This window comes from Scyliorhinus torazame, chromosome 2, assembly GCF_047496885.1.
Source record: "Scyliorhinus torazame isolate Kashiwa2021f chromosome 2, sScyTor2.1, whole genome shotgun sequence".
Taxonomy (NCBI): domain Eukaryota; kingdom Metazoa; phylum Chordata; class Chondrichthyes; order Carcharhiniformes; family Scyliorhinidae; genus Scyliorhinus; species Scyliorhinus torazame.
Window position 1 is genome coordinate 222,937,184 of NC_092708.1, and position 16,528 is coordinate 222,953,711.

The window sequence follows — 16,528 nt, forward strand, 5'->3', positions numbered from 1 at the left end:
CATTTACAGTATTATCCCATTCTGTACATGCCCCATTTAAATCCTCATTTACAGTATTACCCCATTCTACACCTTCCCCATTTACAGTATTACCCCATTCTGCTCTTTCCCCCTTTTATAGTTTTACCCCATTCTGCCCCTTCCCCATTGACAGTATTATCCCATTCTGCCCCTTCCCCATTTATAGAATTATTACATTCTGCCAATTCCTCCATTTGCAGTATTATACCATTCTGCCACTTCCCAATTTACAATATTATCCCATTCTGCCCCTTCCTCGTTTACAATATTATCCCATTCTGCCCCTCCCCCATTTACAGTATTATCCCATTCTGCCCATTCCCCCATTTACAGTATTATCCTATTCTGTCCATTCTCCATTTACATTATTATCTCATTCTGGCCATTCCCCATTTCCAGTATTATCCCATTCTGCCCCTTCCCCATTTACAGTATAATCCCATTCAGCCCATTCCCCCATTTACAGTATTATCTCTTTCTGTCCACCCCCCAGTTACAGTATTATCCCATTCTGCCCCTTCCCCATTAACAGTATTATCCCATTCTGCCCCTTCCCCATTTACTGTACTTTCCCATACCCCCATTTATAGCATTATCCCATTCTGACCCTTCCCCCATTTACTGTGTTATCCCATTCTGCCACTTCCCCATTTACAGTATTATCCCATTCTGCCCATTTCCCCATATACAGTATTATCCCATTCTGTCCATTCCACATTCACAGTATTATCCCATTCTGTCCATTCCCCATTTACAGTATTATCGCACTCTGCCCAATCCCCCATTTACAGTATTATCCCATTTTGCATCTTCCCCATTCTCTGTACTTTCCCATTCCCCCATTTATACTATTATCCCATTCTGCCGCTACGCCGATTTACAGTATTATCCCATTCTGCCCTTTCCCCATTATCAATATTATCCCATTCGGCTCATTTCCCCATTTACGGTATTATCCCATTCTGTCCATTCCCCATTTACATTATCCCCATTTACAGTATTATCCCATTCTGTCCATTCCTCATTTACAGTATTATCCCATTCAGTCCATTCACCATTTATAGTATTATACCATTCTGCCCCTTCCCCATTTACAGTATTATCCCATTCTGTCCTTTCCCCATTTACAGTATTATCCCATTCTGCCCCTTCCACAATTTCAGTATTATCCCATTCTGTCCATTCCCCATTTACAGTATTATCTCATTCTGCCCCTTCCCCAATTACAGTATTATCCCATTCTGCCCCTTCCCCATTTACAGTATTATCTTATTCACCCCAATCCCCATTTACAGTATTATCCCAATCTGCCCACTCCACCATTTACAGTATTATCCCATTCTGCCCCTTCCCCATTTACAGTATTATCTCATTCTGCCCATTCCCCCATTGACAGTATTATCCTATTCTTCCCCTTCCCCATTTACAATATTATCCCATTCCATCCATCCCCCCATTTTCTGTATTATCCCATTCTGCCACTTCCCCATTTACAGTATTATACCATTCTGCCCATACCCCCATTTACAGTATTATCCCATTCTGCCACTTCCCCATTAACAGTATTATCCCATTCTGCCCATTCCCCCATTTACAGTATTATCCCATTCTGCCTCTTCCCTCATTTACAGTATTATCCCTTTCTGTCCATTCCCCATTTACAGTATAATCCCATTCTGCCCCTTCCCCATTTACAGTATTATCCCATTCTACCCCTTCCCCATTTACAGTATTATCCCAATCTGCCCATTCTCCCATTTACAGTATTATCCCATTCTGTCCATTCCCCCATTTACAGTATTACCCCATTCTGTCCATCCCCCATTTACAGTATTATTCCATTCTGCCCCTTCCTCATTTACAGTGTTATCCCATTCTGCCCTTTCCCCATTATCAGAATTATCCCATTCTGCCTCTTCCTCATTTACAGTGTTATCCCATTCTGCCCTTTCCCCATTATCAGAATTATCCCATTCTGCCTCTTCCTCATTTACAGTATTATCCCATTCTGCCCCTTCCCCATTTACAGTATTAGCCCATTCTGCCCATTTCCCCAAATATAGTATTATCCCATTCACTCCATTCCTCATTTACAGTATTATCCCATTCTGTCCATTCCACATTTACAGTATTATCCCATTCTGCTCCTTCCCCATTTACAGTATTATCCCATTCTGCCCCTTCCCCATTCACAGTATTATCCAATTCGGACCATTCCCCCATTTACTGTATTATCCCATTCTGCCCCTTCCCCATTTACAGTATTATCCCATTCTGCCCATACCCCCATTTACAGTATTATCCCATTCTGCCCATACCCGCATTTACAGTATTATCCCATTCTGCCCATATCCCCATTTACAGTATTATCCCAATCTGCCCATTCTCTCATTTACAGTATTATCCCATTCTGTCCATTCCCCCATTTACAGTATTATCCCATTCTGCCCCTACCCATTTACAGTATTATCCCATTCTGCCCATTCCACCATTTACAGTATTATCCCATTCTGTCCATTCCCCATTAACAGTATTATCCCATTCTGCCCATTCCCTAATTTACAGTATTATCCCATTCTGCCCCTTCCCCCATTTACAGTATTATCCCATTCTGCCCCTTCCCCATTTACAGTATTATCCTATTCACCCCATTCCCCCATTTACAGTATTATCCCATTCTGCCCCTTCCCCAATTACAGTATTATCCCATTCTGTCAATTCCCCATTTACAGTATTATCTCATTCTGCACCTTCCCCAATTACAGTATTATCCCATACTGTCCATTCCCCATTTACAGTATTATCCCATTCTGCCCCTTCCCCATTTACAGTATTATCCTATTCACCCCAATCCCCATTGACAGTATTATCCCAATCTGCCCACTCCCCCATTTACAGTATTATCCCATTCTGCCCATTCCCCCATTTACAGTATTATCCCTTTCTGTCCATTCCCGCATTTACAGTATTATCCCATTCTGTCCATTCCCCATTTTCATCCTCATTTACAGTATTATCCCATTCTACCCCTTCCCCATTTACAGTATTATCCCAATCTGCCCATTCTCCCATTTACAGTATTATCCCATTCTGTCCATTCCCCCATTTACAGTATTATCCCATTCTGTCCATTCCCCATTTACAGTATTATCCCATTCTGCCCATTCCCCCATTTACAGTATTATCCCGTTCTGTCCATTCCCTCATTTACAGTATTATCCCATTCTGCCCCTTCCCCCATTTACAGTATTATCCCATTCTGCCCCTTCCCCATTTCCAGTATTATCCTATTCACCCCATTCCCCCATTTACAGTATTATCCCATTCTGCCCCTTCCCCAATTACAGTATTATCCCATTCTGTCAATTCCCCATTTACAGTATTATCTCATTCTGCACCTTCCCCAATTACAGTATTATCCCATTCTGCCCCTTCCCCATTTACAGTATTATCCCATTCTGCCCATTTCCCCATATATAGTATTATCCCATTCTGTCCATTCCACATTTACAGTATTATCCCATTCTGTCCATTCCACATTTTCAGTATTATCCCATTCTGTCCCTTCCCCATTTACAGTATTATCCCATTCTGCCCATACACCCATTTATAGTATTATCCCATTCTGCCCATACCCACATTTACAGTATTATCCCATTCTGCCCATACCCCCATTTACAGTATTATCCCAATCTGCCCATTCTCCCATTTACAGTATTATCCCATTCTGTCCATTCCCCCATTTACAGTATTATCCCATTCTGCCCCTACCCATTTACAGTATTATCCCATTCTGCCCATTCCCCCATTTACAGTATTATCCCATTCTGTCCATTCCCCATTAACAGTATTATCCCATTCTGCCCATTCCCTCATTTACAGTATTATCCCATTCTGCCCCTTCCCCCATTTACAGTATTATCCCATTCTGCCCCTTCCCCATTTACAGTATTATCCTATTCACCCCCATTCCCCATTTACAGTATTATCCCATCCTGTCCATTCCCCATTTATACTATTATCCCATTCTGCCCCTTCCACATTTTCAGTATTATCCCATTCTGTCCATTCTCCATTTACAGTATTATCCCATTCTGCCCATTCTCCCATTTACAGTATTATCCCATTCTGTGCATTCCCCATTTACAGTATTATCCCATTCTGCCCCTTCCCCAATTACAGTATTATCCCATTCTGTCAATTCCCCATTTACAGTATTATCTCATTCTGCCCCTTCCCCAATTACAGTATTATCCCATTCTGTCCATTCCCCATTTACAGTATTATCCCACTCTGCCCCTTCCCCATTTACAGTATTATCCTATTCACTCCATCCCCATTTACAGTATTATCCCAATCTGCCCACTCCCCCATTTACAGTACTATCCCATTCTGCCCATTCCTCCATTTACAGTATTATCCCATTCTGTCCATTCCCCCAGTTACAGTATTATCCCTTTCTGTCCATTCCCCCATTTACAGTATTATCACACTCTGCCCAATCCCCCATTTACAGTATTATCCCATTTTGCCTCTTCCCCATTCTCTGCACTTTCCCATTCCCCCATTTATAGCATTATCCCATTCTGCCCCTACCCCAATTTACAGTATTATCCCATTATGCCCGTTTCCCATTCACAGTATTATCCCATTCTGCCCAATCCCCCAATTACAATATTATCCCATTATGTCCCTTCCCCATTTACAGTATTATCCCATTCGGCCCATTTCCCCATTTACAGTATTATCCCATTCTGTCCATTCCTCATTTACAGTATTATCCCATTCAGTCCATTCACCATTTATAGTATTATACCATTCTGCCCCTTCCCCATTTACAGTATTATCCCATTCTGTCCTTTCCCCATTTACAGTATTATCCCATTCTGCCGCTTCCCCAATTTCAGTATTATCCCATTCTGTCCATTCCCCATTTACAGTATTATCTCATTCTGCCCCTTCCCCAATTACAGTATTATCCCATTCTGCCCCTTCCCCATTTACAGTATTATCTTATTCACCCCAATCCCCATTTACAGTATTATCCCAATCTGCCCACTCCACCATTTACAGTATTATCCCATTCTGCCCCTTCCCCATTTACAGTATTATCTCATTCTGCCCATTCCCCCATTGACAGTATTATCCTATTCTTCCCCTTCCCCATTTACAATATTATCCCATTCCATCCATCCCCCCATTTTCTGTATTATCCCATTCTGCCACTTCCCCATTTACAGTATTATACCATTCTGCCCATACCCCCATTTACAGTATTATCCCATTCTGCCACTTCCCCATTAACAGTATTATCCCATTCTGCCCATTCCCCCATTTACAGTATTATCCCATTCTGCCTCTTCCCTCATTTACAGTATTATCCCTTTCTGTCCATTCCCCATTTACAGTATAATCCCATTCTGTCCCTTCCCCATTTACAGTATTATCCTATTCACCCCATTCCCCATTTACAGTATTATCCCGTCCTGTCCTTTCCCCATTTATACTATTATCCCATTCTGCCCCTTCCACATTTTCAGTATTACCCCATTCTGTCCATTCTCCATTTACATTATTATCTCATTCTGCCCCTTCCCCAATTACAGTATTATCCCATTCTGCCCCTTCCCCATTGACAGTATTATCCCATTCTGCCCCTTCCACATTTTCAGTATTATCCCATTCTGTCCATTCTCCATTTACAGTAATATCCCATTCTGCCCATTCTCCCATTTACAGTGTTATCCCACTCTGCCCATTTCCACAATTACAGTTTTAACCCATTCTGCCCATTCTCCCATTTTCAGTACTATCCCATTCTGCCCCCTCCCCATTTACAGTATTATCCAATTCTTCCCATTCCCCATTTACAGTATTATCCCATTCAGCCCATTCCCCATTGACAGTATTATCCCATTCTGCCCATTCCCCCATTTACAGTATTATCCCATTCTGCCGCTTCCCCAATTTCAGTATTATCCCATTCTGTCCATTCCCCATTTACAGTATTATCTCATTCTGCCCCTTCCCCAATTACAGTATTATCCCATTCTGCCCCTTCCCCATTTACAGTATTATCTTATTCACCCCAATCCCCATTTACAGTATTATCCCAATCTGCCCACTCCACCATTTACAGTATTATCCCATTCTGCCCCTTCCCCATTTACAGTATTATCTCATTCTGCCCATTCCCCCATTGACAGTATTATCCTATTCTTCCCCTTCCCCATTTACAATATTATCCCATTCCATCCATCCCCCCATTTTCTGTATTATCCCATTCTGCCACTTCCCCATTTACAGTATTATACCATTCTGCCCATACCCCCATTTACAGTATTATCCCATTCTGCCACTTCCCCATTAACAGTATTATCCCATTCTGCCCATTCCCCCATTTACAGTATTATCCCATTCTGCCTCTTCCCTCATTTACAGTATTATCCCTTTCTGTCCATTCCCCATTTACAGTATAATCCCATTCTGTCCCTTCCCCATTTACAGTATTATCCTATTCACCCCATTCCCCATTTACAGTATTATCCCGTCCTGTCCTTTCCCCATTTATACTATTATCCCATTCTGCCCCTTCCACATTTTCAGTATTACCCCATTCTGTCCATTCTCCATTTACATTATTATCTCATTCTGCCCCTTCCCCAATTACAGTATTATCCCATTCTGCCCCTTCCCCATTGACAGTATTATCCCATTCTGCCCCTTCCACATTTTCAGTATTATCCCATTCTGTCCATTCTCCATTTACAGTAATATCCCATTCTGCCCATTCTCCCATTTACAGTGTTATCCCACTCTGCCCATTTCCACAATTACAGTTTTAACCCATTCTGCCCATTCTCCCATTTTCAGTACTATCCCATTCTGCCCCCTCCCCATTGACAGTATTATCCCATTCTGCCCATTCCCCCATTTACTGTATTATTCCATTCTGCCCGTTCCCCCATTGATAGTATTATCCATTTCTGCCACAACCCCATTTACATTATTATGCCATTCTGCCAGTTCCACCCTTTACAGTTTTATCCTATTCTGCCCCTTCCCCATTAACAGAATTATCCCATTCTGCCCATTCCCCATATAAAGTATTATCCCATTCTGCCCATTCCCCCATTTACAGTTTTATCCCATTCTGTCCATTCCCCATTAACAGTATTATCCCATTCTGCCCATTCCCCCATTTACAGTTTTATTCCATTCTGTCCATTCCCCAATTACAGTATTATTCCATTCTGCTCCTTCCCCCATTTACAGTATTATGCCATTCTGCCCCTTCCCCATTTACAGTATTAGCCTATTCACCCCATTCCCCATTTACAATAATATCCCATCCTGTCCATTCTCCATTTATACTATTATCCCATTCTGCCCCTTCCACATTTACTGTATTATCCCATTCTGTCCATTCCCCATTTACAGTATTATCTCATTCTGCCCCTTCCCCAATTACAGTATTATCCCATTCCTTCCATTCCCCATTTACAGTATTATCCCATTCTGCCCCTTCCCCATTTACAGTATTATCCTATTCACCCCAATCCCCATTTACAGTATTATCCCAATCTGCCCACTCCACCATTTACAGTATTATCCCAATCTTCCCCTTCCCCATTTACAGTATTATCCCATTCTGCCCATTCTCCCATTTTCAGTACTATCCCATTCTGCCCCCTCCCCATTTACAGTATTATCCAATTCTTCCCATTCCCCATTTACAGTATTATCCCATTCAGCCCATTCCCCATTCACAGTATTACCCCATTCTGCCCATTTCCCCATTTACTATATTATCCCATTCTGCCCATTCCCCCATTTATAGTATTATCCAATTCTGTCACAACCCCATTTACATTATTATTCCACTCTGCCCATTCCACCCTTTACGGTATTTTCCTATTCTGCCCCTTCCCCATTGACAGTATTATCCCATTCTGCCCATTCCCCCATTTACAGTTTTATCCCATTCTGTCCATTCCCCATTAACAGTATTATCCCATTCTGCCCATTCCCCCATTTACAGTTTTATCCCATTCTGTCCATTCCCCATTAACAGTATCATCCCATTCTGCCCATTCCCCCATTTACAGTATTATCCCATTCTGCCCCTTCCCCAATTACAGTATTATCCCATTCTGCTCCTTCCCCCATTTACAGTATTATGCCATTCTGCCCCTTCCCCATTTACAGTATTAGCCTATTCACCCCATTCCCCATTTACAATATTATCCCATCCTGTCCATTCTCCATTCATACTATGATCCCATTCTGCCCCTTCCACATTTACAGTATTATCCCATTCTGTCCATTCCTCATTTACGGTATTATCTCATTCTGCCCCTTCCCCAATTACAGTATTATCCCTTTCTGTCCATTCCCCATTTACAGTATTATCCCATTCTGCCCCTTCCCCATTTACAGTATTATCCTATTCACCCCAATCCCCATTTACAATATTATTCCAATCTGCCCACTCCACCATTTACAGTATTATTCCTTTCTGTCCATTCCCTCATTTACAGTATTATCCCATTCTGCCCATTCCCCCTTTTACAGTGTTATCCCATTCTGCCCCTTCCCCCATTCATATCATTATCCCATTGTGTCTATTCCCCCATTTACAGTATTATCCCATTCTGCCCCTTCCCCCATTTACAGTCTTATCCCATTCTGCCCTTTCCCCATTTACAGTATTATCCTATTCTGTCCATTCCCCGTTTACAGTATTATCCCATTCTGCCCCTTCCCCATTTACAGTATTATCTCATTCTGCCCCTTCCCCCATTTGCTGCATTGTCCCATGATGTCCATTCCCACCTCTGCCCATTCCCACATTTCCAGTATTTTCCCATTCTGTCCATTCCCACATTTATTGTATTATCCCATTCTGACCATTCCCACACTTACAGTATTATCCCAGTTTGCCCATTGCCCCATTTATAGTATTCTGCCCCTTCCCCATTTACAGTATTATTCCATTTTGCCCCTTCGCCATTTACGGTATTATCCCATTCTGCCCCTTCCCCATTTACAGTATTATCCCATTCTGACCCTTCCCCCATTTACAGTATTATCCCATTCTGTCCATTCCCCATTTACAGTATTATCCCATTCTGTCCATTCCCCATTTACAGTATTATCCCATTTTGCACCTTCCCCATTTACAGTATTATCTCATTTTGTCCATTCCCCATTTACAGTATTATCCCATTCTCCCATTTACATTTTTACCCCATTCTGCCTTTTCCCAATTTACAGTATTATCCCATTCTGCCCCTTCCCCATTTACAGTATTATCCCCTTTTGCCCCTTGCCCCATTTACAGTATTATCCCATTCTGCACCTTCCCCATTTACTGTACTTTCCCATTCCCCCATTTATAGTATTATCCCATTCTGCTCCTTCCCCCATTTACAGTATTATCCCATTCTGCCCATTCCCCATTCACAGTATTATCCCATTCTGCCCATGTCCCATTAACAGTAATATCCCTTTCTGCCCCTTCCCCATTTACAGTATTATCTTATTCACCCCAATCCCCATTTACAGTATTATCCCAATCTGCCCACTCCACCATTTACAGTATTATCCCATTCTGCCCCTTCCCCATTTACAGTATTATCTCATTCTGCCCATTCCCCCATTGATAGTATTATCCTATTCTTCCCCTTCCCCATTTACAATATTATCCCATTCCATCCATCCCCCCATTTTCTGTATTATCCCATTCTGCCACTTCCCCATTTACAGTATTATACCATTCTGCCCATACCCCCATTTACAGTATTATCCCATTCTGCCACTTCCCCATTTATAGTATTATCCAATTCTGTCACAACCCCATTTACATTATTATTCCACTCTGCCCATTCCACCCTTTACGGTATTTTCCTATTCTGCCCCTTCCCCATTGACAGTATTATCCCATTCTGCCCATTCCCCCATTTACAGTTTTATCCCATTCTGTCCATTCCCCATTAACAGTATTATCCCATTCTGCCCATTCCTCCATTTACAGTATTATCCCATTCTGCCCCTTCCCCAATTACAGTATTATCCCATTCTGCTCCTTCCCCCATTTACAGTATTATGCCATTCTGCCCCTTCCCCATTTACAGTATTAGCCTATTCACCCCATTCCCCATTTACAATATTATCCCATCCTGTCCATTCTCCATTTATACTATGATCCCATTCTGCCCCTTCCACATTTACAGTATTATCCCATTCTGTCCATTCCTCATTTACGGTATTATCTCATTCTGCCCCTTCCCCAATTACAGTATTATCCCTTTCTGTCCATTCCCCATTTACAGTATTATCCCATTCTGCCCCTTCCCCATTTACAGTATTATCCTATTCACCCCAATCCCCATTTACAATATTATCCCAATCTGCCCACTCCACCATTTACAGTATTATTCCTTTCTGTCCATTCCCTCATTTACAGTATTATCCCATTCTGCCCATTCCCCCTTTTACAGTGTTATCCCATTCTGCCCCTTCCCCCATTCATATAATTATCCCATTGTGTCTATTCCCCCATTTACAGTATTATCCCATTCTGCCCCTTCCCCCATTTACAGTCTTATCCCATTCTGCCCTTTCCCCATTTACAGTATTATCCTATTCTGTCCATTCCCCGTTTACAGTATTATCCCATTCTGCCCCTTCCCCATTTACAGTATTATCTCATTCTGCCCCTTCCCCCATTTGCTGCATTGTCCCATGATGTCCATTCCCACCTCTGCCCATTCCCACATTTCCAGTATTTTCCCATTCTGTCCATTCCCACATTTATTGTATTATCCCATTCTGACCATTCCCGCACTTACAGTATTATCCCAGTTTGCCCATTGCCCCATTTATAGTATTCTGCCCCTTCCCCATTTACAGTATTATTCCATTTTGCCCCTTCCCCATTTACGGTATTATCCCATTCTGCCCCTTCCCCATTTACAGTATTATCCCATTCTGACCCTTCCCCCATTTACAGTATTATCCCATTCTGTCCATTCCCCATTTACAGTATTATCCCATTCTGTCCATTCCCCATTTACAGTATTATCCCATTTTGCACCTTCCCCATTTACAGTATTATCTCATTTTGTCCATTCCCCATTTACAGTATTATCCCATTCTCCCATTTACATTTTTACCCCATTCTGCCTTTTCCCAATTTACAGTATTATCCCATTCTGCCCCTTCCCCATTTACAGTATTATCCCATTTTGCCCCTTGCCCCATTTACAGTATTATCCCATTCTGCACCTTCCCCATTTACTGTACTTTCCCATTCCCCCATTTATAGTATTATCCCATTCTGCTCCTTCCCCCATTTACAGTATTATCCCATTCTGCCCATTCCCCATTCACAGTATTATCCCATTCTGCCCATGTCCCATTAACAGTATTATCCCTTTCTGCCCCTTCCCCATTTACAGCATTATCCATTCTTCCCCTTCCATTCACAGTATTATCCCATTCAGCCCCTTCCCCCATTTGCTGCATTATCCCATTCTGCCCATTCTCCCATTTACAGTATTATCCCATTCTGCCCCTTCCCCCATTTGCTGCATTATCCCATGATGATGTCCATTCCCACCTCTGCCCATTCCCACATTTACAGTATTTTCCAATTCTGTCCATTCTCACATTTATTGTATTATTCCATTCTGTCCATCCCCACATTTATTGTATTATCCCATTCTGACCATTCCCACACTTACAGTATTATGTCATTCTGTTCAGCCTCATCTACGTTTTATCTCATTCAGTTCATTCCCACACTTGCATTCTGATCCAACTATATCCATTCCCATATTTACAGTATTATCCCATTTTGTGCATTCCCAAACTTAGATTATAAGATTCTGTCCATTCCCCCATTTACAGTATTTTCTAATTTTGGCCATTCCTGCACTTTCAATATTATTCCATTTTGTCCATTCCCACTTCTACTGTATTAGCTCCTTCTGTCCATTCCCAACTGTATTGTATTATCCCATTCTGCCCCATTCCCACATTTAGAGTATTATTCCATTAGGTGCATTCCCATATCTACAGTACTGTTTCATTCTGTCCTTTCCCATATATATAACATTAACTCATTATGAAATTCCTAAATTTACAGTGTTTTCTCATTCTGTCCAGTCCTAAATTTACACTATTGTCCCATTATGTCCATTCCCATACTGATGTCATTATGCCATTTTGTCCATTCCCGCATCTACAGTATTATCCCTTTCTGTTCATTCCCACTCTTACTCTATTATCCCATTCTGTTAATTCCCACATCCACTGTCGTATCTCATTCAGCTTGGTCCACATCTACAGTATTACATTTTATCAGGTCACACACATTAATCGGGCAAGGTATCTCTGGCATTAAAACTGATTCTTGGTGTGATGTGTATTATGTAAGAAAACATACATATAATTTCCATTCTCTCCTTACCCGCTGACATGATTTAGCATGCTATGTGAATCATCAATGATGTAGTGAAGTTTTGAGTTCATTGATGCAAACCCTGGAGCACCTGTTAACTTACCATAAATTTCAATATGTGTACGTCTGCATTAAATAGATAACTGGCAATTGCTATTTTATGTTTTCAAATATTTGTAACATCAAATGTATCTACTCAGTTCTGTTCTCAGTGCTCTACTTTCTGCAAATATATCCAGTTAGTTGAATTTTTATTATTTTTCTTTCACTTCCAACTTCACTATCAATGTTAGCTAACCAGATTCACTCAGATAAGAGGGAAGTTCTTCCCGATCAATAATATCAATTTTTCACCGCATCTCTCTCCAGCTAAACATTGTTTTTCCATTCTTGGCATATGAGTGTCAAAGGGAGTATTTATTTTCCATTCCTAGTTGTCTGAGAAGATGGTGATGAACTTTCTTCTGGACTGATAATTTGATTTAACTGAGTGACTTGCCAGACCATTTCAGAGGGCACTTAAGCGTCAACCACATTGCTGTGGATCTGGAGTCACGTGTAGGCCAGGCCAAGTAAGGACGGCAGATTTCCTTCCCTGAAAGACATTAGTGAACTAGATGGGTTTTTCTAATAATCCAACAATGTTTTGGTTACTTTTACTTCCAGACTTTTGAAACTAATTTCAAATTCTCATATTGCCATAGTGGGATTTTAATTTTAATTCTCTGATTATTTACTAATATAGTGACATATCCACCTGGCGACCATAAACCGTGCATCCAATCAACTTGAAGCAATCATTGAAATTAATGTTTTTTAAAAATGTTCTGCATTACCTCAGAAAAGACATTGTGTAGATAAAACCAATTAATTTGATTCCAAACATTTGTCTTTGAATAGTGGAATTCAGGCTGGTTCCCTGGTAGCATTACACATTTTGGATCAGGGCATGCAGATCCAAATTTTGATCACGGCAGGAAAAAGAACTCAAATATTGGATCAGCTGATTGATGCAGATAGAGCCAAGAGGTTTGGCCAAATATGAAATGGCTTCCAATTGACAAAACAGTTCTTTAAATATATTCCCAGGTATTACTTTTTGTCACACTATTCAAACTGGAATTATAATCAAACCTCTATTTCAATAAGTTAAAGGCAATGAATCCCATGGAAGTTATTCGTGTTGATCCCCTGTGGTTGTCCCCCTCTCGAACAGATATACCCCTTTGGATACTGTCGGGGGGGATAGCCTATCAGGGGAAAACAGCAGCAGCCAGAGCAGTGGCACCACGGCTGGCTCTGATGTTCAGAAGGGAGGGTCAAAGCGCAGAAGAGTAATAGTAATAGGGGACTCTATAGTCAGGGGCACAGATAGGCGCTTCTGTGGACGTGAAAGAGACTCCAGGATGGTATGTTGCCTCCCTGGTGCCAGGGTCCAGGATGTCTCCGAACGGGTAGAGGGCATCCTGAAGGGGGAGGGCAAACAGGCAGAGGTCGTTGTACATATTGGTACTAACGACATAGGCAGGAAGGGGCATGAGGTCCTGCAGCAGGAGTTCAGGGAGCTAGGCAGAAAGTTAAAAGACAGGACCTCGAGGGTTGTAATCTCGGGATTACTCCCTGTGCCACGTGCCAGTGAGGCTAGAAATAGGAAGATAGAGCAGCTAAACACGTGGCTAAACAGCTGGTGTAGGAGGGAGGGTTTCCATTATCTGGACCACTGGGAGCTCTTCCGGGGCAGGTGTGACCTGTATAAGAAGGACGGGTTGCATCTAAACCGGAGAGGCATAAATATCCTGGCCGCGAAGTTTGCTAGTGTCACACGGGAGGGTTTAAACTAGTATGGCAGGGGGGTGGGCACGGGAGCAATAGGTCAGAAGGTGAGAGCATTGAGGGAGAACTAGGGAATAGGGACAGTGTGGCTCTGAGGCAGAGTAGACAGGGAGAAGTTGCTGAACACAGCGGGTCTGGTGGCCTGAAGTGCGTATGTTTTAATGCAAGAAGTATTACGGGTAAGGCAGATGAACTTAGAGCTTGGATTAGTACTTGGAACTATGATATTGTTGCCATTACAGAGACCTGGTTGAGGGAAGGGCAGGATTGGCAGCTAAACGTTCCAGGATTTAGATGTTTCAGGCGGGATAGAGGGGGATGTAAAAGGGGAGGCGGAGTTGCGCTACTGGTTCGGGAGAATATCACAGCTGTACTGCGAGAGGACACCTCAGAGGGCAGTGAGGCTATATGGGTAGAGATCAGGAATAAGAAGGGTGCAGTCACAATGTTGGGGGTTTACTACAGGCCTCCCAACAGCCAGCGGGAGATAGAGGAGCAGATAGGTAGACAGATTTTGGTAAAGAGTAAACACAACAGGGTTGTGGTGATGGGAGACTTCAACTTCCCCAATATTGACTGGGACTCACTTAGTGCCAGGGGCTTAGACGGGGCGGAGTTTGTAAGGAGCATCCAGGAGGGCTTCTTAAAACAATATGTAGACAGTCCAACTAGGGAAGGGGCGGTACTGGACCTGGTATTGGGGAATGAGCCCGGCCAGGTGGTAGATGTTTCAGTAGGGGAGCATTTTGGTAACAGTGACCACAATTCAGTAAGTTTTAAAGTACTGGTGGACAAGGATAAGAGTGGTCCTAGGATGAATGTGCTAAATTGGGGGAAGGCTAATTATAACAATATTAGGCGGGAACTGAAGAACATAGATTGGGGGCGGATGTTTGAGGGCAAATCAACATCTGACATGTGGGAGGCTTTCAAGTGGCAGTTGAAAGGAATTCAGGACCGGCATGTTCCTGTGAGGAAGAAGGATAAATACGGCAATTTTCGGGAACCTTGGATGACAAGAGATATTGTAGGCCTCGTCAAAAAGAAAAAGGAGGCATTTATCAGGGCTAAAAGGCTGGGAACAGACGAAGCCTGCGTGGAATATAAGGAAAGTAGGAAGGAACTTAAGCAAGGAGTCAGGAGGGCGTGAAGGGGTCACGAAAAGTCATTGGCAAATAGGGTTAAGGAAAATCCCAAGGCTTTTTACACGTACATAAAAAGCAAAAGGGTAGCCAGGGAAAGGGTTGGCCCACTGAAGGATAGGCAAGGGAATCTATGTGTGGAGCCAGAGGAAATGGGCGAGGTACTAAATGAATACTTTGCATCAGTATTCACCAAAGAGAAGGAATTGGTAGATGTTGAGTCTGGAGAAGGGTGTGTAGATAGCCTGGGTCACATTGAGATCCAAAAAGAAGAGGTGTTGGGTGTCTTAAAAAATATTAAGGTAGATAAGTCCCCAGGGCCTGATGGGATCTACCCCAGAATACTGAAGGAGGCTGGAGAGGAAATTGCTGAGGCCTTGACGGAAATCTTTGGATCCTCGCTGTCTTCGGGGGATGTCCCGGAGGACTGGAGAATAGCCAATGTTGTTCCTCTGTTTAAGAAGGGTAGCAAGGATAATCCCGGGAACTACAGGCCGGTGAGCCTTACTTCAGTGGTAGGGAAATTACTGGAGAGAATTCTTCGAGACAGGATCTACTCCCATTTGGAAGCAAATGGACGTATTAGTGAGAGGCAGCACGGTTTTGTGAAGGGGAGGTCGTGTCTCACTAACTTGATAGAGTTTTTCGAGGAGGTCGCTAAGATGATTGATGCAGGTAGGGCAGTGGATGTTGTCTATATGGACTTCAGTAAGGCCTTTGACAAGGTCCCTCATGGTAGACTAGTACAGAAGGTGAGGTCACACGGGATCAGGGGTGAGCTGGCAAGGTGGATACAGAACTGGTTAGGCCATAGAAGGCAGAGAGTAGCAATGGAAGGATGCTTTTCTAATTGGAGGGCTGTGACCAGTGGTGTTCCACAGGGATCAGTGCTGGGGCCTTTGCTCTTTGTAGTATATATAAATGATTTGGAGGAAAATGTAACTGGTCTGATTAGTAAGTTTGCAGACGACACAAAGGTTGGTGGAATTGCGGATAGCGATGAGGACTGTCGGAGGATACAGCAGGATTTAGATTGTTTGGAGACTTGGGCGGAGAGATGGCAGAT